Raw genomic sequence first — 27565 nt, 5'->3', positions numbered from 1 at the left:
AAGAAAAAATAAAATAGAATATGATTAGATAAAGAGAAAAATCAGTTGTTTTATTCTTTACCTGTCTACTAAGAAACATTAAACATGACAAAACGGGAAAAAGGGCAAGGATTACCAATAAATAAATCAAGATGCCCCATCTCTAATTGTTTAAGTTCTTGGATTTGTAGTTTACACAACTAAATTTGATATCAAAGAAGATTTTGAACATTTTTAATATAAAAGGAGATTAGGCTTCTGGATGGCTCTTTGAATCCGATGTTTAAGTGAAACTTAATTGATCGATACTTCAGACTTGGATTTGTAGTTTACACAACTAAATTTGATATCAAAGAAGATTTTGAACATTTTTAATATAAAAGGAGATTAGGCTTCTGGATGGATCTTTGAATCCGATGTTTAAGTGAAACTTAATTGATCGATACTTCAGACTATGTAACTTATTAGGATCTTCAAGAACAAGGATCACTAAATGCAACACGAGTTTCTTCATGTCTTACACTAAGAGCATCATGAGTTTTTTTATGTTCTTAAGTATAGAACAAAAATCAAAATTGCAGATGTAGGACTTTACAAGACTTGATATCAGATGAAACTTTATAGGAAGTGAAATTCAAAAGATACTATAGTGTATAAAATACCTATCCTTTTCAAGTTATTTATGTATCGTTCTTCCCAAAGACTATTAATATGGACTTGAACTTTACTACTAAATGAGTGAGGTAGTTATTCTCTGTAGAAGGTACAGGAGCAGCATCAGTGCTCAAAACTATTGGCAGGTACCCTGGACAACTCGAAAAAATAGTGTTGCTTCCCCTTGTAAGATGAAAACAAGCAAAATTGAGAAATGTACAAAGATATATTACTTGTATGATGTTTCAAAAGGTCCCAAAATACATCGCGAGATTGAATCAAACGTAAGCTGCTATGATCCCCTTGTGGTTTCTGTCGGTCCATTTCACCGAGGCAAATCAGAACTTCAGCTTATGGAGAATCACAAGGAGCGACTGGCAATTTAGTTTGCTGATCAAGATAGTACCAAAGAAAGACCTGAAGTGGTCTTACCATGGTGTTCGACAAATTCAGTGTCCATTGATGAGCTTTACAGAAAGGTCAAGAACGTTATGCCTAATGTCGGGGAGTGTTATGCCGACGAATCAATCAAAGATCTCAGCGACGTGGAGTTTACACAGATGATGTTCCTGGATGGCTGCTTCATCCTCCAATATATTTACTGTATTGTCACTGGAAATATTAAGCAGCAGCAAATGAAGAGCCATGATAGAGCTTTCACTCGTCGCAATCTCTTCTTACTAGAAAATCAGTTGCCATTTGAAGTCCTGAGGGAATTAATGAGAAAAATGTAAGGAATGGAGATGATTAAACAGCTCATATCAGTTTCACATGGAAAACTTCCTCTAAGTCATGGATTCTTTAGGTGTATCAAGGATTTCTTTCTTGATTTCTTTGGGGGAAATCTCTTTTCTCCAGAGACAAAACATGAACAACATCCCGATCAAGAGGTTCCTGAGAGCTATACTAAACACAAAAGCTCAAGAAATCAGCTTCCTTCTCATCTCCTCGAGCTATTACAAACACAACTCGTAACCCGAATCCATTTCAGGCCTGGAAAAAGCTATCACCTTTCAGATATTAAGTTCAATTCATCTCATTGCGCACCTTTTTTAACACTTCCATCGATAACCATAGATGATTCAACCAAGATGGAGCTTTTCAACTTGGTCGCATATGAAGCCTGATACACCAGCTGGCGTTGGGGACACATCTTATCTTTGCGTCATGGATTCACTTATTGATCATGCTGAAGATATGAAGGAGCTGAGATCGAAAGGTATACTTCTTAACTTTCTTGGAAGTGATCAAGAAGTAGCAGAACTATTCAATGAAATAGAAAGAGATTTGATGCCCAATCCATGTGCCTTTGTTGATGTGGAAAACAAAATTGAGAATCATTACAACAACAAAGTCAAAATATGGATTGCTGAGGGGATGTATGATCAACTTTGCTACCCTTTGGTCTACTTTGTCATTTATTGCAGCAACTTTGCCATTGGTTTGCAAGTGATTGATACAGTTCTATCAGGTATCCAAACATATTATGCAGTCCAAAAAAGGACAACTAGTGAGGACAGGACCCAAAAGCAGCCAGCATCTTCTTCTCTTTCCTGCCAATTCATCTGTCCAAGCTTTAGTGAACAGAATTACTCGATACATGTGATGGTGGAAGGTAAGAGTTACCACATGGAACTAGTCGAGATGCGTGTAGGCAGGCGGGACACCAATACATTATTCAAACTAAGTTGTGTGAACACTCATACATAAGAAGTTAAGTTATTAGACATGGGGAATCTGCAAACAAAATTCTTAGAGTTAAGGAATTAAAGTAAAAGCTGGAAGCTTACTGTGAATGCTTGCTCTTTTTCTCCTTTTACTATGTCTATTCTTTCTTAGCAGGTAGGTAAAGAATAAGATGCTATTTCTTTTTGTCTAATCCTTTTCAATTTTGTTTTCTTATTGAGAGCCAAAACGTGAATCTGGTTTGCAAATAACTCACTATCAAGATTAGATTTGGATCCTTAATTTGAGGAAGTTTCTCAAAAGATGGACACACAATCTTCTAAAGGAACAATGGTTACGAGAGAAGAAGGTAATAGCATTGGCGATAAAAATTTTGTTGATGAATGCAGCATCATAATTCATCAAGATTCAATCTCGAATTCTCAGGGAATCAATGAAAATGAGAGACAGTGGCTCATTGCAGAAGCCAAAAATTCAAAAGGTCCCTAAAAATCTTCGCAAGATTGAATCAAACGTAAGGTACTATGAGCCCCTTGTGGTTTCTATCGGACCATTTCACTGTGGCAAACCAGAACTTCAGCTTATGGAGAAGCACAAGGAGCTACTGGCAATTCAGTTTGCTGATCAAGATAGTACCAAAAAAAGACCTGAAGGGGTCTTTCCATGGCTTTCGACAAATTCAATGTCTATTGATGAGCTTTACGAAAAGGTCAAGAACATTATGCCTAATGTCAGGGAGTGTTATAATGATGAATTGATCAAAGAATACAGCCACGAGGAGTTTGCACAGATGATGCTCCTAGACGGATGCTTCATCCTCCAATACTTTCACTGTATTGTCACCGGCAATTATAAGGAGCTCAAAATGAAGAGCCATGATATAGCTTTCATTCGTCGTGATCTTTTCTTACATGAGAATCAGTTACCATTTGAAGTCTTGCAGGTGCTAATGAGCTGTAAGTTCAAGAATAATGAAGGAATGGGGATGATAAAAAAGTTCATCTCGAGCGCACGTACAAAACCTGCTCCACCTCACGGATTCATTCAAGGTATCAAGGATTTCTTTCTTGATTTATTTGGGGATTCTCAAAAAGTTATGAGCTTTCTTGGCAAGATCTGTGGAGAAGAAGGGACTCCCTTTACAAAACAAGAAAGCATGAAAAATCGGCTTCCTGCTTGTCACGTCCCAAAAACCTCATAAGCGTGACTGGCTGCTGCTAACAACACTTGTCGGATAACCAAGTTTTCATACGTTCACAATGTCTACAAACACTGGGATAAAAAAAAATATGTGCAACTTCAAATGCACGAACTTATTATTAAGTGCAAAGTTATTATCCAACAAGATATCGTATAACGACTTACGAAAAGATAACAAATCTCTAACCCAAACCCCACACTAGACCATGGAGCATCTAAACAAAGTTACATGAGTTCACCTTTCGGGCATGCAAATCCAACGAAAAGAAATATAAGCTAAAAATGACTAAAGCTTGATGACAGCCTCCAGGAACAATGCGAAGGCTCACCTTAGCAACAGAATCCACACGTAATGACCGTCAGCCACAAGTCTCTTTCTCTGCAACCGTATCTGCAGATATGCAAGTAAGGAGTGAGCTATATATATAAATATAACTCAGTAAGATTCCTGAACCGCTACTTTAATACCCCTGGAACAAGTGTTAGAAAATACAAGGCACAACCAGAATACATAAATTATATGCACACAATGTCTCTTATAAGGTAATGCTCAACAAGATGCAAACGAAAGTTCAAAAACCACTCTGTAACTCAACTCAATCTACTCTGACGACTTATCATAAACGGCATTGAAGGTGATCAACCTAGCACCCCAACAAGTCCACGGCAGCATATATAATGCCCCAAAAGTCTACTATGGCAGCATGCACAAGCCCCTAACATATTACGGCAGCATAAATAATGCCCCTAACATATTACGGCAGCTATGTATGCCCCTAGAGACTAACGGCAATGAAGAAAATATATTCAACGCCCCAACATCACCTCACATATCACCACTGAGTAATTCTCACGACACCTCACAAATTATCTATCCACTGCCAGTCAAATACGAACAATTCTACCAAGCTCGCTAATAACAAATTTCCCAACCTTGCAATGTGTAGAACATCAACCAACAACGACCAATGGGATCAATCTAAATAAAATATTAAATAACAACATCAATTATGCTATTTGGGATCATGTCTCAATATCCTTAACTTTTAAGTTTACGACCAAGTCTTAATATCCCACACCTTAACCCATGAATTACAAATAAGAAAAAAAAAAAATCTAGATCTCACTAAAAATTCATCCAACATATTAAGTTTATATTGGCAAGCGCTAGAATAAACTTCTCATCACGGAGATGTCATCTTGAACCCCTTTTTCAGATTATTATCTGTTGGTTTTCCGAGTAGGTTGCACAATGCACACTAACTGTTCTATGGGAATTTTCTATGTGAACTTTGTGCATTCTTCCTACATAATTCAATATGCTGTATTAGTCTTACCTAAAGGTACCTTTCTATTCATTAATAAAAAAATGCAAGCTACTGTTTTATTCAATTCTAAACAACATAAATAGTTCACCATATAGTCTTCCCATGTATGCTACTGTACCCCCAAAATAGTACTCAAAAGTGCTACTGTAATGTTAATTGATGTCAGTACCTGCAATTTTGACAGCCGCCAACAGTGTTTCAAATTTATTTTTTTCGCCTTTCAACTCTCCCAAAATTTCAATCTAAGTTTCTCGTTTTTTCTTTCCAGCAATAAAGGGGTTAAAAAAGCCCTAATACTAACTTAACGTGAAAACAACTGAACAAAAGAATGGGTGTGGCCCACTCCTTTTAAATCCTCTTAATTAATAATAATAATAATATGGGGATTATTACATTCTCCCCCATTTAAATTAACGTTCGTCTTCGAACGAGTATCGAATCATACCTGAAATGTCAAATAAGTGAGGATATCTAACTCGCATATCCTCCTCATACTCCCAAGTAGCCTCCTCGGTTGGATGATTACGCCATAATACCTTGACTGAAGCTATCTTTTTTATCTTAACTGTCGCACTTGCCTATCAAGAATAGCTATTGGGATTTCCTCATAAGTCAGATTCTCATCAAGCTCTACATCCTCTGGCTGGATCTTATGATCATCATCACGAACATATCTTCTAAGCATCGACACGTGAAACACAGGATGAATTGCAGACAATCTCAGAGGTAAAGCAAGTCTATATGTCACCAATCCAATTCGTTCCAAAATCTCATAAGGACCAATGTATCTAGGACTTAGCTTACCTTTCCGACCAAATCTCATAACTCTTTTCATGGGAGAAACTTTCAAAAAAACTTTCTCCCCTTTTTCAAACTCCAAATCACGGACCCTCTTATCTGCATAGGACTTCTGCCTACTTTGTCACGTCTTAAGTCGGTACCGTATCACTGCAACCTTCTCCAATGCTTGCTGAACTAAATATGGACCTAATAACTGTGCTTCGCCAGGTTTAAACTAGCCAACTGGTGAACGACACTTACGACCATATAGACCCTCATACGATGCCATTTGAATGCTCGACTGGTAGCTATTATTATAAGCAAACTCTGCTGAAGGCAACTGGTCATCCCAATGGCCTACAAAGTCAATAGCGCAAGCTCTAAGCATGTCCTCTAAGATTTGAATAACTCGCTCAGACTGTCTGTCGGTCTACGGATGAAAAGCAGTACTTAACTCAACTTGCGAACCCAATGATTTCTGAAAAGATCTCCAGAACTCAGCAGTGAACTGTGCACCTTGATCAGATATGATTGAGATAGGCACACCATGAAGACGAACTATCTCCCGAAGGTAAATTTTTGCTAACTGCTTCGCACTATAAGTAACCCGAACTGGTATGAAATGGGCAGATTTTGTAAGTCTATCCACTATCACCCAAACTAAGTTGTGCTTCCTGAAAGTATTTGGCAACCCAACAACGAAATCCGTAGTAATCCTTTCCCACTTCCACTCCAGAATAATCAACTTTTGCATAGTTCCACCAGGTTTTTGATGTTCATACTTGACCTGCTAACAATTTAAACAACTAGTTACATATTTCAAAATATCAACCTTCATACCTTTCCACCAATATAATCCGCGCAAGTCTTGATACATTTTTGTAGCACCAGGATGGATGGAGTACCTCGAGCTATGAGCCTCATCAAGAATTAGCTGCCTCACATCACGCACAATGGGAACACCCAATCTTCCGTGACGACGTAACACACCTTCACCATCAATAGTGAAAGACTTAACACTACCATTCTGCACTCGATCGCGAAGCCCAACAAGGTAGGGAACATCATATTGGCAAGTCTTAACTTGCCCAACTAAGGACGACTGAACCACCATAACTGTAAGTAACTTGCCAGGCACCGTATGATCAATTCGAACTCCATGATTTGCTAAAGACTAAATATCCATAACCATAGGTCGTCTTTCGACAACAATTCGGACCAAACTGCCCATAGACTTCCTACTCAAAATGTCTGCTACTACATTAGCCTTCCCAGGATGATACAAGATAGTGAGATCATAATCTTTAAGTAACTCTAACCACCGTCGTTGTCTCAGATTCAGATCTTTTTGCTTGAATAAGTACTGCAGACTCTTGTGATCAATATAGATTTCACATGGCTCACCATAAAAATAATGGCGCCAGATCATGAGTGAAAATACAACCGCGGCCAATTCTAAGCTGTGAGTCGAATAATTTTTCTCATGGACCTTTAGCTGCCAGGAAGCATACGCCACCACTTTACCATTCTACATTAAAACACAACCCAATCCAATTCAAGATGCATCACAATAAATAGTGAAACCACCCTTAGCAGTAGGTAAGGTCAAAATTGGAGCCGAAATCAATGTTGTCTTTAATTTCTAAAGACTTTCTACACATTCATCTGACCATTGAAGAGCCATACCCTTTTGTGTTAAGCGAGTCAATGGAGAAGCCACCTTCTAGAAGCCCTCTACAAAACTTCGATAATAATTATCTAGCCCTAAGAAGCTATGTATCTCCATAACAGTACTAGGCTGAGGCCAATCTCGAACTGCTTCAATTTTCTTTGGATCAACATGAATCCCATCTCTTGACACCACATGTCCCAAAAATAAAACCGTGACCAACCAAAACTCACACTTTGAGAACTTGGCATAAAGCTTTTTGTTCTATAAGTGTTTGCAACACAACTCTCAAGTATTGTCCATGCTCTGCCTCACTTCGGGAGTATACCAAAATGTCATCAATGAACACAATCACAAAATGGTCTAAATATGGCTTGAATACCCTGTTCATGAGGTCCATAAGTGCTGCAGGTGCATTAGTCAGTCCAAAAGACATCACTAAAAATTCAAAATGCCCATACCTGGTCCAAAAAGCTGTCTTAGTGATATCTTTGGCCTTAATTCTCAGCTAATGGTAACAAGATCTCAAGTCAATTTTAGAAAAGTGAGTAGCACCCTACAACTGATCAAATAGATCATCAATACAAGGCAAAGGATATTTATTTTTGACTGTTGCCTTATTCAACTGCCTGTAATCAATGCACATTCTCATCGTGCCATCTTTTTTTTCACGAATAGCACAGGTGCACCCCAAGGTGACACACTAGGCTTGATGAATCCCTTACCAAGTAACTCCTGGAGTTGAACCTTCAATTCTCTCAACTCAGTAGGAGCCATACGATAAGGTGGAATAGAGATAGATTGAGTCCCTGGCACTAAGTCAATGTTGAACTCAATCTCCCTCGTTGGGGGTAGTCCAGGAAAATCATCAGGAAATACGTCAACAAATTCAGTAACAATAGGAACATAGTCAATAGAAACATCTTCTGCCCGAGTGTCATAAACAGTAGCAATGAAACCCAAGCACCCATGATTAATTATTTTACGTGCTTTAACATAAGATATTATCTTTCCCTGAGTCACATGAGTCATACCTTTCCACACAAAAGGTGTTTCTCCAAGAATATCAAAACGAATAAGCTTAGCATAACAATCAACCAAAGCGTAACATGACGCCAACCAATCTATCCCCATAATCACATCAAAGTCAGTCATTGGCAACATAAATAGATCAACTATGGTGTCCTTACCCTGAACAAATATCACACAATCCCTATAAACTCTATCCACTGATAAGGTCTCCCCCGCCGGGGTCATAAAAATATATGGCACAACAAGAGTTTCAATCCTTCTTTCTAAGAATAAAGCAAAAGATGGAGACACATACGAGTATGTAGAACCAGGATCAATAAGAGAATATGCCTCATGAGAATTAACAGTAATAATATCTGTGACTACTGCATTAGATGCCTCTATGTCTTTCCTAGCCATAGCAAAGAATCTCGGCGGTCCACCTGCTGTCTGAGAACTATGAGCACCCTATCAACCCTGTCCACGAGTACCCTATAGAGCAATCATAGCTGGTTCAGTGTGATCATGAGTACCTACAACATCTCTCTGAGTCTGAGGAGTAGCGTGACTAGACCCAGAATCTCCCATAGGATAAAACTTAGTGATGTGCCCTCTCTCACCACAAGTATAACAAGGACCTCCAACTCCAAAACAACATCCAGTATGATTCCTGCCATAATTAAAACATTTTGAATGCTGCTCAGACTGAAAGAAACCATTACCCTTCCTCTGTGTCTGCTGTTGCTGACCCTGTCTAGCTGGATAACTATTCCTTGAAGATTGGCCCACTGACTCTGATTGCGTAGGCCTAGACTGTCCACGATCAAACCCACTCTTGCTCCCAAATGGAGCACCACTAAACCCACCTGAATTACGTGTCCTTTTATTCTTTTGATTAATTCTTTCCATTTCATAATAGGACTCAGAATGGAGAGCAGTGTCAAACACCTCAGAATAGGACCCATTATGCACATCGCGTATCACTGGACCACGATAAAGAGCCTCAAGCCCATCCACAAATCATCTTACTTTCTCCCTCTGACTGCAACTAAAGATGGAACATATATTCAATGCCCCAACATCACCTCACATATCACCACTGAATAATTCTCACGACACCTCACAAATTATCTATCCACAGCCAGTCAAATACCACCAATTCTACCAAGTTCACGCTTGTCCCAACACATGGACTAGGCAGAAAAATATAATTCTTATGAATCAGATTTGAAAAGCAAGCGTTAAAGCTTAAAGTCTCACTTAGCTCGCTAATAACAAATTCCCCAACCTTGAAATGTGTAGAACATCAACCAACAACGATCAATGGGATCAATCTAAATAAAATATTAAATAACAACATTAATTATGCTATTCGGGATCACATCTCAGTATCCTTAACTTTTAAGTTTACGACCAAGTCTTAATATCTCACACCTTAACCCATGAATCATGAATAAGGAAAAAAAATAACCTAGATCTCACTAAAAATTCTTCCAACATATTAAGTTTATATTGGCAAGCGCTAGAATAAACTTCTCATCACGGAAATGTCATCTTGAACCCCTTTTAGAGATTATTATCTGTTGGTTTCCCGAGTAGGTTGCACAATGCACACTAACTGTTTTATGGGAATTTTCTATGTGAACTTTGTGCATTCTTCCTACATAATTCAATATGCTGTATTAGTCTTACTTAAAGGTACCTTTATATTCATTAATAAAAAAATACAAGCTACTGTTTTATTCAATTCTAAACAACATAAATAGTTCACCATATAGTCTTCCCGTGTATGCTACTGTACCCCCAAAATAGAACTCAAAAGTGCTACTGCAATTTTGACAGCCGCCAACAGTGTTTCAAATTTATTTTTTTCGCCTTTCAACTCTCCCAAAATTTCACCCTAAGTTTCTCGTTTTTTCTTTCCAGCAATAAAGGGATTAAAAAAGTCCTAATACTCTACTCCTCTGTAACTTAACGTGAAAACAACTGAACAAGAGCAGAAAATTGCAGGTAATAAACCCAAATATGGGTGACTTTAGATATTTGACCCTAAATAAGAATGTCTTTGAAGAATAATCTTCCTTGCTTTTTAATATACTAAAAGTACCATTTTGCCCCTCCACACCTCAAATATATTTTTAGCCTTTCCATACTCATTTATTTCTCAAATTTTATTTTTTATTATTTTCACTTTTTAATTTTTCGTTTACTTTTATTATTCTACCTTTTTCACTCTTTTTTCCTTTAAATTTATTATTGTGATTTTTATTATTTTCAATTTTTATTTTTCCTTTAACTTTATTTTTTATTTTTTAATTTATTTGTCTCAACCTTTATTTTTTTTCTCTTTTTTTTTTGAATCATTATCTATTTCTTCATTTTTTCCCTTTTTTTAAAATTTATTTATCTTTAACCTTCATTTAGAATTTTTTAAATTTCTCTTTTTTCCCGAGAATTTTCGTCAATTATTCCTTATCGTTCATCTTTTTTCCTCATTTCTCAAAACCATTTCTCTTGCTCCTCTTTTCCTTCATCCGATTTCTCTCAAAATTTCAAACTCCATTAATAGAAAAAATGGATGTTGCTTCTGATGAAGAAATAGAGCGTCTTTCAGTGGATGTTGCTTCCAACTCTTGGGACTTTTGACTTCAAATTTAATTGACATCATTGTTGATGTAAGTTGCTACTAAATTCAGTTTTTCATTTACATATATTTTATCTTTTTTTGGTGTGTTATTTTTGAATTGGGTATTTAAATCTCTTTATGTTATTTACGTTTAAGTTTCTAACTCATAATACAAAGTTGTTGTATTTTTGGGAATTATGTTTAGGGATTTGTCAGATTGGTGGTTGTAAAGTTAAGAAGTTTTAATTTTGTTTGTTGTGTGTTACTAAGTGAATTTTGAATAATTCCACATTCTTGATTTCATGGAAAAATTAAATATTGATTGAAATTAAAAGTTTTATGTTACTAGAAATCTTAGAAGCTCGGTTGATTGACTATTTGAACTTTGTGCTATTGGGAAATCTTAGTAGCTTAGTTGGTTTACCTGAATTTTGTGCTAGCAGGAAACCTCGCAGCTCAGTTGGTTGGTTGGTGAAACTTTCACCTTATTGGTGAGGGTTCGGTTTCCCATCTTGTAATACCCTATCGCCAATTGAACTAAAAAAGTTTTGTCCTACTAGATTTGAGATCTTTGATAATTTCTACTAGTACTATGTAATTTCTATTTGTCAAGTTGGAGGTCTTGTAATAGGCCTTTGCAATGTGGATATCCTTATTTTGCCTCTTAGATGATGGTTCGATTACTTTTAATGAAATGCACTTTTTTTTTTATATTCGCACTTGTGAGATTACACTAGATCTTTTGTTGTTGTTGTTGAAATGCAGATTGTTGTTTTGATTTGTTATCCCATCGCAGCTGCTTTTGGTAGTTCAGTTTTTAATTAAAGACTTTATGAATTTCTATTAAAGTCAATCATTTGATAGAAAAGACTTAATCGTTTCTACTTATTTAATCCTATGTATAAGTAGTACATGTAATTATACGGTATATTTAGTACTCCTACTAGTTTAATACATAGTAATCACGACATTAACAACGGGAGTACTATTCTTATTCAAATAAGCCTTATTAAGTACTATTTTTGTTCTAAAACAACCTATTTGTTAAATATAAAAAAGCAAACTGTCAATAAAAAATAATGTCAACATTACTAGTGCACCCTACTAAATGACCCATGCATGTATAATTTTTTAAGGGAAACTTGAATGAGGGATCTTAGAAAAAGAAAAAGAATAATCTTGTAGCTCATGAAGCCAGACTCAAGGAATAGCCTTTCCCATTTTTTTCTCAGTTCTCTACCCTCCCCCCCAAGTCAAGAAGCACCGTCATCAGTACATAAAAAAGGAGCTTCACTTCAGTCATGTCTGCTTCATCTTCATCTCTATTTAATACCATGTCAATGATAAGGACCTTCTCTTTTCTTTCTTCATCTCTATACGTGCTAGCTTCTCTGTATCTCTTTAGTATCTTCACACAATCTTCGTCGCTCTAATTATGCTTAACTAGCTGCAAAAAGTCATATTTTCTCAAACATCATAATCAGTGACTTATAGCCTCTACTATACAAACTAGAAATACTCAGCGCTGCAAGAGTTAATTAGAAAATTACACTATAAATACAAGATCAAAATCGCATTCTATTTCTATATAGTAGATGTTGAATCGCGTTAGCTTTTTCATGTGTTTACTTTTTCTATTTTGAATACCTTTAGCATGAAGCAAAATAGAACTTTGAAGGAAATGTTAAGAATAAAACTTTTGTGCATACCTTAAGCAAAATAGCATCAGCATGGGGAATAGACTGTAACATTTCCCCTCCTACAAAGCTTAAATTTTTAGTCTGTGGCATGTTTGCAACAACATGTAGAAGATCAAGAATGGTGCATTTCATGCGGAATAGAGGTTGTTGTTGTGTTTGTTTTCAAAGTCTTGTTGTTTGCATGAATACCTTCCCATGTACATTAATTTTTGATCAAGAACACCATCGTTGTTTGGTTTCTTAATAATTGTACTTCTGGAGAGTGTTGCTGATGAGTTTTAAGGACTCTCAAGAGCCTTATGGTAATTCTTCTTTTTGAACACACGGTACACCACCCACCATTCTTCCTGACTACTTGATTTCGATGCTTGGATATTAATAAAATAATATAATCATATATATCGTCAGTAAACTATACTATAAGGTCGTTTTACTTATGTATGTACTGTAGAAAGCAGGTTACTGCCTTAGTTTCACTGATGAAAAAGGCATACCGTGCAAAATTTATTTGCGCAATCAGAACATTCTTTCTATACACATACATTATCGTAACATGGGATGGGTGCTTACATTAATGTTGAGGGAGGGTGCTTACATGGTATTGGTGCTTATATTCTTTCTATATCATGTGCTTACATTAATGTTGAGGGCTCAAACCAAACAATCAGACACCGACTTCACTTACCATATAATGCCTTAAATGGGGTCATCTGAATAGTCAAATGAAAGTTATTATTATGCCCAAAATCCACCAAGGCTAAAAATTTGTCCCCCTAACCTCCAAAATCCAAGACATAAGCACAAACCATATCCTTCAAAATTTTAAAAGTTTGCTCTGACTGCCTATCAATCTGAGGATGAAAGGCGATGCTAAAGTCAATTTAGGTACCCAACTCCTCCTGAAATGTCATCTAGAAGCTAGAAGTAAGCTGAGAACCTCCATCTACAATAATGGACGTAGGTACTCTGTGTAGGTGAACCACCTCTCGAATATAGATATGTGCTAATCTCTCTACAGTGTAAGAAATCTAAATATGAAAAAATAGGTTGATTTAGTGAATTGATCCATAATGATTCAATAGATATCAAAACCATGAGAATTTATTATTTTAATGTTAAATCATAATTCAATGTTGAGCTTGTAACTTACTTTAGTAATCTTTTTTTTTTTTTTTGCAATCTTCATGCAGAGAGTGACATCTTCTATTAAGACTCATCTTGATACTTCTTTAGATGGGATTATGAGCCATATTACGATAATTTTCACATTAGATTTATTACTCAATAGAAACAACGTCATTATATCAATAATTGTGTTGATTGTGTTGTTGACATTATTAATTTTTTTTTATATAGTCTTATAAATCCAAGTGTGATTCTATTGTGGAGCTTATACAGGGAATACATAAACCATGTGACGGGTGAAGAGTGGGCATTGCGAATTTCAAGGGGGTGAATGAAATGCAGGAAAAAAATGTACCTATTCTTGAAGATGAAGTCAAGTTTGAAACTTGTTCCCGAATTTGTGCGAAGCTTCAAAGCGGAGAAATTGATCTTTCAACACCTCCTGATGAGTTGCTTTCTAGGAAAAGAAAGCGGTGCAAAGTATCAAATGAAGTTTATGGTCCTAGTTTTACTCTAATAAGTCCAACGCCACCCGATGTTTCTGATCATATTTCTATAAAAGAAGAATTTTGTGCGGATGAAGACATGGAAAATTCTTAAGAGGATTTAAGTTTGTCTTTTATTTTTTTATGACTTTTAAAGATAGTCACTCAAGTTGTAATTGACGATGTTTACTTTCAACTAATTTGCCACGATTTCTGCTTATCCTTTTGTAAATTGTTGCATTATTTTTTCTTGTTTTATTTTTCTTATTAGTTTACTACTTGCTCTTTCGAATTTAATATCAACTTTTTGGTCTTGGTCTTTTTTACTTGTGAGTTTATTTTTGTCAAGTTATATAAAGGTCATGATATATTCTCTTTTTTGAGTTATCAACTTACGTTAGAGTATCTCATTAGTTAGACACAGTGAAATAGTGTAAATTATTTCACATACATTAATTTTTTGAAAATTTTTGAACTACATTTTCCTCCAAAGGCAATAGTTATATAATACTCAATAAGTTAGAATTTGTGAAATAGCATAAATCATTGCCCATTTAAGTGTTTGTTAGTTTTTATAAGCCTTGTGTTATGTTTTATATCTAAGTCAACTCGAGAATTGTCTAATGTTCCTTTTGAAGTCTTCGAGTTAATGTCTTGCCTTTAGAGAAGGAATTATATATCATCTGCCAAATCAAAACAAGCCATGCTAGTGACAAATCTTGCCCATGGGGCACAACTTGTTCTTTTGTGATCTAAAAGTCTTGCCTCTTGGGCAAAATTTATAGATCATTTACAAAATCATTAAAGACTAAAATTAGTATCAACAGACTTGTTTATAATCTTGTCTCTAGGGCAAGAGTTATAGATCATTCGTCAAATCATTATAGGCTAAGGTAAAGTCAAGTCTTGCCTATGGGGCACAACTTATTCTTTTGTGATTTAAAAGTCTTGTCTCTAGGGCAAGAGTTATAGATCATTCGTCAAATTATTACAGACTTAAGGCAAAGTCAACTCTTGCTCATGGGGCACAACTTGTTCTTTTGTGATTTAAAAGTCTTGTCTCTAGGAAAAGAGTTATAGATCATCTGCCGAATTATTATAGACTTAAGGCAAAGTCAAACCTTGCCCATGGGGTATAACTTATTCTTTTGTGATTTAAAAGTTTTGCCTCTAGGGCAAGAGTTATAGATCATTCGTCAAATCATTACAGACTTAAGGCAAAGTCAACTCTTGGCCATGGGGCACAACTTGATCTTTTGTAATTTAAAAGTCTTGCCTCTAGGGCAAGAGTTATAGATCATTCGTTAAATCATTACAGACTTAAGGCAAAGTCAACTCTTACCCATAGGGCACAACTTATTCTTTTCTGATTTAAAAGTCCTACCTCTAGGGCAAAAGTTATAAATCATTCGTCAAATCATTACAGACTTAAGGCAAAGTCAACTCTTGCCCATGGGGCACAACTTGTTCTTTTGTGATTTAAAAGTCTTGCCTCTAGGGCAAGAGTTATAGATCATTCGTCAAATCATCATAGACTTAAGGCAAAGTCAACTCTTGCCTGTAGGGCACAACTTTTATCTGGGTGGACTCTGTGTTAGGACATTATAAAACTAGACATCGTAAGTTACACATTGTAAAATTATATCAATACAAACTAATAATGTCTACTTTTACCCGCGTGGAATAACTTATTTTGTTGGGTCTAAGTTCGCCTCTTGCAGAACATTAGCTAATTTAATAAAAATTAATAATGTTAACATTTGCCTATGAGGCATAATTTAAAATATATTATTTTATTAATAATAAATTATTTTTTATATAACATAATTTTTTGCACCAAGTTAAGTTAAAAATATATTTTTGTACCCAAAAAAAGTTAAAAATATATTTACGAATAAATTTATCTCAAGGCTACGACAAATTTCATTTGAAAGCTTGGAAGCCTCGGATTAAGATAGTACATTTATTACCAAAAATAAATTAAGTTAAAAATATATTTACCCATTGCAATAAGCTCAGGTGACAGAGAAATTTGCATTTCATAAAACTACAAAAAAGTTCATCTCAAAGCTTGAGCTTCGAATTTCTCTCTTCTCTTTGGTGAAATTGCATTCTAAATTTAGGGATTTTGATATTTACCCATTGCAATAAGCTCAGGTGATGATAAATTTCATAAAGCTACAAAAAAAAATTCATCTCAAAGCTTGAGCTTCAGATTTTTCTCTTCCACTTGGTGTAATTGCATTCTAACTTTAGGGTTTTTGATTTTGCTATTCATCTCCCTGTAATTTAGGTAATTTCTCTCATTTTATCTTAATCTTATTGCATGCATTTGAAGTATTTGTTACCTAGCATTTTTTTGAGCTGAAAAACACTTTTCTCTTCCGTGAATCACATTCTATAATACATAGCTTAATTTATAAACTCTATTTTTTTCTATCTACATCACCTTGATGAAAATGCATTTTGGGTGGTTTCTCTACTCGCTGATCTCACGATGACTTTATTTATATTTGGATTTTTGGATTTTTGTGTAGCCATTGGGTCAATTTTTTTGTCCAATAAATTTTATTTTGCAGCTTGATTCTTCTTTTTTTGTTAATTTTTAATTTGATAGTTGTTTTTATTTTTATAATTCAGCAGATTTTGGTAATCATGTCTAGCAAGACAAATCATGTCGAGTACTTTATTGATCCTAATGATTGGTTCAAGTCAGACCCTCATTGGAGAGGGAATTCAAATTATCATACAATGAGCTTTTTGGATGACACGCAGTTGTCATTGTTAGAGAAAGGAGGTTTTGAAAATTTGATGAAATTAGGTAATCTAAATCTATCGGGTAATCTTTTACATTGCATGCTTTTATCGGAAGTAAAATGTAACAAGAATAATTTGAGGGAGTTTTATGTCAAGGGAAGTTACATTGAGTTTACACTTGATGTATTTGGTCTTGTTACCGGGTTGTCCACTAAAAGTTCAAGTATTGTATTATCATTAATTAGGAAAAAAGGAGGTGGTAGTCGCCTGTTGAACACTTACTTTGATGGTGCTAATAAATTGAAAATGGGGGACTTGAAAAATTTTATGGAAACAAGAAAAGGTGAAGTCCAAAATGATTTAGACGCTGTCAAGCTAGCTGATATATATTCTAGGATGCGTGTTGTTGGGGGGAGGCTCACCAAGGTCATCTATGCTAATCTTATTATGATCTTGGAGGATACATATTTATGTAGGGAGTATGGATGGAGTGAATTGTCTTTCAATGAAACTATAAGTTCATTGAAAAGCTCATTGAAACCAACAAAAACTACTGTCGGATCATCATACCAGCTTGTTGGTTTTCCATATGCATTTATGGTATGGACATGGGATATTTTTCCCAAATACAGAGAAAAAAATGTGCAAATAGTCTCTGAAGAAAAATATCCTTTGATGTTGCATTATGTGGCATGTACTACTCCACAGTACACAACAGTGGTCAAGTTTTTAAGTCAAAGAAGTCAAAATCATCGGTAAGTATGTACACCTAGTTTATTTTTATTTTTTATTTGTTTATAATTAGTGTGTGTGTGTATTGTAATTTTTGTTATTTTTTGGTTAATAGAAAGGTGCGGTTGAGGCATTCTCATTAGAGCATGAGATGCCAAGTAATAACAACAGTGAAGACAAGTGATTTAGTTTGCTAAATCAGAAACTTAATGAATCCATCGATTCTTTTCGTCTAATCCCTCTTATAAAGTTGTCCGTTAAATAGATTATTTTTAATTTTTCATGTACTGTGTATGCAGAAACTTCAAAGAACATGTTCAAAGAAGTTTAAAAAGATTTTTGACGAGAACAAATCTTTGAAGTCCAAGCTATCTAAAATCAAAATATTACTGTTAGGAAAGCTTAAAGCGGATGGGGATATTCTATCCGATAAACAACCGGATAATCTCCAAGGTGAACCAAGTCATGATCCAATGGTTGATAATCAATATGATGATTCTAGTGAAAAGAGATCTATAAGTAAATAGTTTCCTGCATTGCCTTGTTTTTTTATGTTCTTGTGTGAGTTGGAGAACAAGCTATAATTGTGGTGAAGAGGGTCACACTGCATCTAACTATACTTCAACTAGATGTAATAAACCATGTTTTGTTTGTGGGAGTTTTGAATATTACGCTATTTAGTGTGCAAAGGTTAGTGAAGAAAATTGCTTACTCATCAATTGGTAGATGTGGCCTTATATTGGTTGTGCAATCTTGCTTATTAGTCTTATGAACATCCGTAAAAATTTTCAAGGAGAATCTATCATACTTATATTCTATTATCACATATAGAAGATATTCTATGTACCTTCTCGACCAGTTCTACAATAGTTAAGTCCTCCCACAAGATTTCATAATCCAAGTGGTCAGTATCCAGGCACACCTTATTAACACAGTACTGTTGGTGCTTCCATAGCTACCAGAACTGCTTGTGTTGTTGGTATTAAATGAAGACCAGGACCCTGGAGCTTCACTAGTGGTTGTCTGGTGAGTTTCAATAACATGGTTGTATGGTTTAAATATATTAGAACTGGTGATATGATTTAACTCATTGTCTTGGTCATGGTTTAGCCAAGGCCACACAAATCGTGTAGTTCTTGACTCCGGTGCTTCTCTCCCATTGCTTTTCCATGGCCATGATAAGCTATTCTTCGACATCCATACCTCTACCTTCGAGGGGATAATCTTAGAAATCCCTTGTTTTCCTTCACTCTTATCCCGAAATCTCTTGAGAATTTCCCTAAGAAGTGATCCACTTTTAAAAGATTAGCGAATACTCCAAATGGAGACGGGTTAAAATATCTCATAGGTGTACTCGCTCCACTTGAATTCGTATCCTCCCGATGATCTGAGAGAGAAGCTTCAGAAAATGCATGGTTGGAATAATCAATGGCCTAGGTTCCTAGTAAGAAATATTTGGTAATACATGCGTCTAGCTCCTAATTGCTCTTCTTCAACTTTAGATTTTTTGGTTGTCTGCTTTGTTATGCATGTTTTATTGTTCTCTTAATCATTCTTATTCCTCATAGGAAAAGAAGCGGTGAGCTAAAAAGGGAAGAATGCAAAAGATCATTCAGATGAGAAAGAAGAAGTCGCAGAAAAAAGAGTCACTGGTTTGGGGCCTCTAAACATGGAAGAAATGAGACAGGTAAAGAATCAGGTAATCCAGTCCTTATATTGTGAGTCCATTAAGTATTTGTAAAACACAGGTAATCTAAATTATTCTTTAGCATCTTGAGGTCGAGCTGAGTAAAAGTATCATAATTGAGTTACCTGATAACTGTGTTTAGAGGAGAGCATCTGCAGTAAAATTAGCTTCCTTATTAATGTGTTGACGGTGGAAAGATACAAGTAAAAATACTAGTAACTCTTGGAGCTCCACAACGTACTTATGAATAATACAAGGAGAATATATACCTTCTTTCAACCATTTAACCAAAAACTCAGAATCAATCTCCAATATCACCTTACTATATCCTTGAAATGAACCAGGTGATGATAATAATGGATACCTATAATTCTGCTTGATTATTTTTGCCTATTCCCAAAGAAGATGAAAATCCAAAGATAAGGTTGTCTCCATGATCTCTAAGAACACAACCAACCCCTATACTTTCTGTATTAGCCAAGGTTCTACCATCTGTTATGAGTTTAACTAATGTATCAATTGGTATAGTCCAACAAACCTGTATGACTTGCACCTCATGTTTACATTATTTTATTTGATGAATTAAAATTCTCCAATCCAGTAACCAGGCACTATATGGAAAAGCAGTAGACAGTATCATATAAATATCCTTCATAACAACGAGTCTAACTCTAGTACTACTAGACTTTTTACCTCTATATTTGGTTGAACAGTTGTTCTTCTACAAATTCAATCATAATAAAATAGGCAGAGCTTGCAGGACTAGTCTATGTATTTCATCATTAGGCTTGATACACCACCATTTCATCAACAAATTAGGCAAAGGTATAGTTACATAAATGACGCCCAAACTATTGGAAACGAACTTCCAAGTATAATTGGCTAAACTGCCTAACACAAATATATAATTATTTGTGTCCTCACCAGGTATAATACAACAGCACAAATACATCTTATCAGTAGTAGGGATTTTCTTTCTGAGAGCTCTCCACACTAGAAAAGATACTTTAAAAGAAATGTATTTGTCCCATACCTGTGTATTACTAGAGTAATGTTCTTTTCGTCCTAATTAGGTCCCAGAAGATCAAGTACTCAATGGACTAACAATATAAGGACTGGATTCCAAAAGATATTCAAGGAGCTTAGTTGTAGATGAAAAATAGCTAAAACCCCAAAAGGAATTCCTTTCAATTATTTGGACTTCTGGTTTAAAATTTTGAGATATTACAATGGCACTTTGAGCAAATCAATGACCTAGGTTTCTAGGAAGAAAGATTTGGTAATAAATGCGGCTAGATCCTAATTGTTCTTCTTCAACTTTACCTTATTTTGATTGTCTGCTTTATTATGCATGCTTTTTGTTCTCTTATTTGTTCTTCTTCCTTATAGGAAAAGAATGCGGGAGCTGAAGATCTTCTACCTTTCCTTGGGTAGAAGAGTTCTCAAAATCTTCTCCCTATTCTGAGCTGCAGGTAAGCCGACAATAATTTTGCTCGACAGAAAATCAAATTTTGAAAAAAAATATGTCATGATAAGTCTGCCTCACAGAAAACCATAATTCTGCAACATCATCATAAATTTAAAAAGGTTGTGATATTTATAAAATCAACCGAGCAACTATGAGCCTTTTCATATGTAGTAACCTGAAAAAGCAAGAAATCAGAAATCTTCGAGGCATGAAACTGCCACACACAGTTGTCATCTAAACATCGCAGTGAATATCTTGTTGTGCTTGATTTGATAAACTTAAATTGGATGTTGTGTGTAATTGAAATGTTTGACATGTACGTCATCATATTTTGTTTGTCAATGAAGATCGACTTGACATTTACCTCATTCAAAGAGGCATTGTGTCTCAAGAGAGTAGTCTCGACATCAAGTATCCTCTTCTTTTTTTGGCGTACCCTCTTAGTCTTGGATGGCTCAGCTATTTCAGCCTCCAATATTTGTTCAATAACCTGTACCTCATTATTTCTATCAATACTTTCAATAATCATTTCTTTTTCATCCATTCTAAGCACAACCCTTGTGAAAAATGAAACAACAAAAGATTAGTACCAATTTAATTTAGAATATATATCTTCAACAAGTAAAATCATTAAAGATTAAGGCATAGTTAACTATTTCCCATGGGGCATAACTGTCAAAGTCTTGCCTCTAGGGTAAGAGTTATAGGTCATCTGCCAAATCATTACAGACTATGACAATGTCAACTCTTGCCCATGGGGCATAACTCTCTCAGTCTTGCCTCTGGGACAAGAGTTATAGATCATCTGCCAAATCATTACAGACTAAGTCAGTGTCAACTATTGCCTATGGGGCATAACTTGAAATGCATGGCAGAATCTGAAGATACTAAAATCGCACTTGAAACTACTGAATAACACACACTATAGGGGTGATTCTGAGAGGGTTGTTTATTTCAGAGATACGTTGCAAGTGATACAATATAGTTTATAAACTCAATACTCTGATAGTATGGCCTTGAAAGAGAATGATGTACTGACTATTATTGAGGAGTGGAGCAATATTGAAGAGAGCATGTTACAATAAAAATTCAGGGCTTTGTGTATAAGCAAGGTGATTAAAACCCCGTGTATTTTAGTGCAGTTAGACTCAAACATAAGGCATCTAAATGCTATGATAAATGCTTAATTGTGCGAACATCTCATTGAAAAGCTTCAAATGTTAAAGAACAAACTTCGAATACTTCACTATATATTCTTAAGCAAACACAACAGGTCTAATTGGTTTCACAGCATCAATTTTCATGTATATAGATTTTCTAATCATATTAATTTAACGTTGCAGGTCAAATGCACATAATCGTGGCATCGTAAGAGGTCATTATGGATACGTCAATTAGATGGGACATAGCTTCAACATCGATACATCAGATTGTGAGGTGAAAAGTGTTGATTATGTTTATGAGGAGCAGAGCCACCAACCATGTTCAACATTCTAGACAATCAAATATCCATCTGTATGAAAATGATTTGTACGATGATACTGACAAGAACCACGCAATACATAATGAAGAAGATGACATGCCAGCTCCTAAGCAAGTTGGATTACTAAGCTTGTTCAAATACTCATCCAATTTGGATATAGTACTACTGTTGTTGGGTTGTATTGCGGCTCTAATAAATGGAGGATTGCTTCCTTACTATTCTTATCCTTTTGGTAATTTCGCAAACAAAATTGCTTTAGACAAAGACAAAGACCATATGATAAAGGATGTGGGAACGGTAATATATACTTAGACTTTTATTGGATGCTTCCAAAGCTCTCAGTTAATAACCCCTTACCCTTCCATACCACGAGCAGTAAAAAGAGATGAATTCATGAATACTACTATCCTAAAGTAGACGTAACCAATACTACTATAGTTAACAAAAGATGAAGGATTAAATATGATGCATGTTCAACAATGAAGGATTTTTTTAACACCGAAAAATTGTATAATGCAGAGAACTGTACAATAGTAACCTTGTTACCTAAAGTGTCAAATCCTACTACCATTAGAGAGTTTAAACCCATTGTCTGTTGCTCTATGTTATACAAGCTAATAGCTAAGGTGCTCTCTCTTAGAATCAAAAAATTAGTGCTTCTTTACTCTCTAAAACACAGGCTGGATTCATCCGAGATGGAAAACACAACCTTTACCTCCAAGACCAAACCCTCGCAACTACTCAAACACAATTATAATCACAATAACAAACTCCCCACAACCTGTTCGACACAATTCCTCATCATCTTCTAATGCTAATTATACCACTAGTTTGAAATACTTGAAACTAATTTCTTGTACCACCTTCACCTTATACATTTGGTCTTCCCAAAATATGTTGCGATCAACGTTAACTCCCATATTAATGGCCTTTCCCTCCAAGACCGCCCCACCACAACTACTCAAACACAAGTATAACCGCAATAACAAACTCCCTACAACCTGTTTGACGCAATTCCTCAATGGTAAATATGTTACTACAACAACAACATATCCAAATTTTAGCTTACGTTCACCTCCCCAAAAATCAAATCAATATGCTAATTATATAACGAGCTAAAATTGCCACAATGCATCAATAAGCTAAAATTACCACAATGAATTTTGGTGATGAATTTTATACCTAAAGAACCCTTACTGCTAAAGTCAATTCCCCGAATATTTGAAAGTCGATTATGAAATTTGAATGAAAGATTTAACAATGAGTATTTTGGCAGGAGATCGATTCTGAAATTTGGAAGAAAGAGAGGAAGAAAGAGGTTTAATGGCTGAAGAAAGAGTTTTAACGGCAAATATTCTGTAGGAGGGTATTTTTGTCCAAGAAAATATGACTTAACAAGTTAAGACTATTTTAACGAAGCCTTTTTATTTGGGGCTAAAATTTGAAAGTCACCCTAATTTGAATCTATATTTGAGAATCTCCCGAACAAGAGAGTGGGTCTGGCCCACTCCTTTTAAATCCTCTTAATTAATAATAATAATATGGCCAAATTACCCATCTACCCCTCATTAAAAGGTCTGGGTTAGTACACTGCTCATTTCCTCGAGCTATTAAAAACACATCTCATTGATCCGAATGCTTTCTCTGAAGATGGGTGCTATCTAAAAGGGGTGAGTGGTGCTCTTATCGTTCAGCCTTGGAGCTGTGGAGAGCAGGAATCCGCTTCAGTGGAAAGAGTCGTCGTCTTTCAGAGGTTAAGTTCACTTCATTTCATTGTTCAGCTCTTTTAACACTTCCACCAATAGCCGTAGATAATTCAACCAAGTCTGAGTTTCTAAACTTGGTCGCCTATGAAGCACGTCCTGATACACCAGATGACTTTGGAATTACATCTAATTATATTTGCTTCATGCGTTCACTTATTGATAATGCTGAAGATGTGAAAGAGTTGAGATCAAAAGGTATACTTCTTAACTTTGGAACTGATGAAGAAGTAGCGAACTTCTTCAAGGAGATAGCACGAAATTTGGTGCCTAATCCATATGCCTTTGATGACGTGAAATACAAAATTGAGGAACACTGCAGCAGCAAACGAAAAGCATGGATTGCTGAGTTGAAGAACACTCATTTTGCTAGCCCCTGGACTTTTTTGGCATTCATTGCAGCACTTTTTGTCATCGCTTTGCAAGTCGCTGGTCTTATTCTATCAGCATTCCAAACTTATTATGCAGCTCATGACAAAAAAGGGTGCTAGTAATGATCGATAGGATTCAAAACCAACCAGCCATTTCTTTTTTCTGCAGAAAATAATGTCATGTTTGTTGAATTCATCATTTCTTTTACCATATCTGCCATGATTTGTACTCCTTTTAATCTATGATGTTTATATTATCCTTACATTTTAATTTGTGTACTTTTACTACTTTGAAGCAAATGAATGGTATATCACTGTTTCATCACTGAGACTTTTGAATGGCCATTAAGAATAATATCAAAAGGATTATATGAATATGATCTTCTTTGTCCTTTCATCTTGATTTCATCACGACGGGCGAATTATCTAAGTCTATATATAAAACCACCATCATGGGGAGTGGATTGTCCAAGTCTATATAAAAAAATACCAGTCGATTTCCAACTGATTAATATGGTACTCTAACCCACTCCAACACCCTGTTCATGCTCAGGCCCAATTGGAGCGTGGATTGGGAGTCCAAACGGGGACGACCTGATATCATGTAAAGATATGACACTCGGCTTTAACTCAAACTCTATAAGTTATTCCTTCTATCCCAATCTATGTAGCATAGCTCAAATCCTGAGAGTTAAATAATTTTATTTTGACTGTGAATTCAGACATGAAACTTTTTGAGTTTTCTTTTTAAAAACAAAATTTTTATATTTGAATTGATAATTCAAAATACTTAAATCAATATATGAAAATTTATGGTCTTGTTTGTATATCGAAATCTAAAAGATAAAATTTTTATATTTGAATTGATAATTCAAAATACTTAAATCAATATATGAAAAGTTATGGTCTTGTTTGTATATCGAAATCTAAAAGATGCCACAGAAATTGGACTTACTGAGTAATTCTCCATTCGTTCTCTTTACTTGTCCACTGTTAACTTGACATATTTTTTTAGGTCAAATTATGGTCTTAATAGGTACTCGTATAATTTACTATATTACCCTTTAGATATAGTAGATTTAATGCTTTAAAAAATGTGTTTGATAATGAATTTGTATTTAATAACAAAAGGATAAAATGGACATAAGATGATCAATTATCCATTGATTTTTCAAATTGAACAAATATTGTCAGACAACTTTTTTAGTATACCGGACAAGTAAAATGAAACGGACGAAATATCTTTTCTAAGTAGGGTGGCAATTGAACGGGTTGGGTTATGACCCTACCCGACCCAAATTTGTTTGTGTTGAATGAGTTAGGTCAAAACGGTTCAAGTAACGGGTCATAACCCACCTCTCCCAACTTTAACTAAGTTTTAATTAGGGAGAAGGACAAAAATAGTCCTTCCCAGAAAAGTTATTTTGCAAAAATAGCCTCTGAATTTAATTCTGACTTAATAGCCGTTAAAATAATTTCATCTTCTAACCATCTTCTAATCACCGCTAAAAAAAGCTGCAAAATTTGCCTATATATATCTTTTCTTTTCAATTAAAACTCACACTTTTCTTTTCCAATTTTACCTAGGATTCCTTTCCATTAAAACCTCACAATTCCTCTTTCAGATACAACATATTACCTTAAATACCTTCATAAATTGTACATAAATATATAAAAATTCTCCGTCAATTAGCTTCATAAAGTTTTTTTCATTCACAATTAGCTAAAATTGATATGAAATTATGGCTTCAAGTTCAGTTTTAGTTCCAATTATGCTACAATACGAAGGAGAGTGGTTAAGTGATGTGTAGTTTAAAAAATTTACAATCAATGGAATACTTTTGAATTCGAATTGTAGGTACGAATATTTTATTGATGAACTGTATAAGCAGTTGAATCTAGAGCGAAATTCTGGTTTAATAAAGATAAAATACATTGTAAAGAGTGGATCTATGACTATTTACAGTGATATGAGTGTTAGACTTTATATGGAGATGAAGAAAAAAATTTGGATATAAATGAATTTTCATTTTGTATAACACTACAAAACACATTTGAAAATGGAGAATCCTCAATAGAAAATTTGATCAAAACATCTCCAATTGCTATTCAAGTTCATCCGATACCTATTTCTGATTATACAATTGAAGATAATTTTTTGAGGAAGAAATGAAAGAACAACCCGAATCTATAATAAAGGATCCACTTCATAGAGATGTTGAAGAAGGGTAGTTGTACTGGGATAGAAATACAACATCAAGTATGATGAAACATATACTATATCAAGTATGATGAAACATTATGCAATCCGTGAGAGATTTCAATTTAAGGTGAAAAGATCATCATTATCAAGGTATAAACTATATAACTACTTTATATAACCTGTATCAACAATGTATAAGTTTTATATTTTGTTGGACTATAGGTATAAACTTGAATAAATACTGCTTATAATATTATAACTACTGTATAGGACCTGTATATATACTGCATATAAAGTACTGCATATGAATTGTGTACCTACTGTGTAACTACTGTATAACACCTGCATATATATTGAATATTAAACTATATAACTACTTTATATGACCTGTGTCAACAATGTGTAAGTTTTATATTTTGTTGTAATATAGGTATAAACTTGCATACATACTGTATACAATATTGTAACTACTATATTGGGCCTGTATATATACTGCATATGAACTGTATACCTACTGTGTAACTACTGTATATGATCTGTATACATACTGCATATAAAGTACTACATATGAACTGTGTACCTAATGTATATGATCTGTATACATACTACATATAAAGTACTACATATGAACTGTGTACCTACTGTGTAACTACTATATAGGACCTTTATATATACTGCATATAAAGTACTGCATATGAACTGTGTGCCTACTGTATACCCATATTATATAAATGTACCATTATTGTATATAAATGTATCTAGGTACTATCTTAAGTATATTAATCAGAGATACAATTGGATTTTTAGATCTTCAAGTCAACCAAATTCAGAAGTTTTCATGGTGACAAAATTTATCGA

General features: G+C 34.9%; 1 long non-coding RNA gene and 2 pseudogenes across 1 annotated transcript; 2 read left to right on the top strand and 1 right to left on the bottom strand.

Moving 5' to 3' along the window:
* The first annotated feature begins 713 nt into the window (after positions 1-713).
* LOC107871994 lies at positions 714-2483 on the top strand (annotated as a pseudogene).
* A 78-nt stretch (positions 2484-2561) lies between these two features.
* Positions 2562-24632, top strand: LOC107871993 (annotated as a pseudogene).
* On the bottom strand, positions 3598-5132 carry LOC124897754. Its single transcript, XR_007054699.1, has 2 exons — positions 5017-5132; positions 3598-3910 (listed from the first exon to the last, which is right to left on the bottom strand). It is a non-coding gene; the product is annotated as an uncharacterized LOC124897754 (long non-coding RNA).
* Positions 24633-27565: the final 2933 nt, after the last annotated feature.

Source organism: Capsicum annuum, chromosome 4 (genome assembly GCF_002878395.1).
Source record: "Capsicum annuum cultivar UCD-10X-F1 chromosome 4, UCD10Xv1.1, whole genome shotgun sequence".
In the NCBI taxonomy this organism is placed as follows: domain Eukaryota; kingdom Viridiplantae; phylum Streptophyta; class Magnoliopsida; order Solanales; family Solanaceae; genus Capsicum; species Capsicum annuum.
This window is presented reverse-complemented; position numbering and strand designations above follow the sequence as displayed.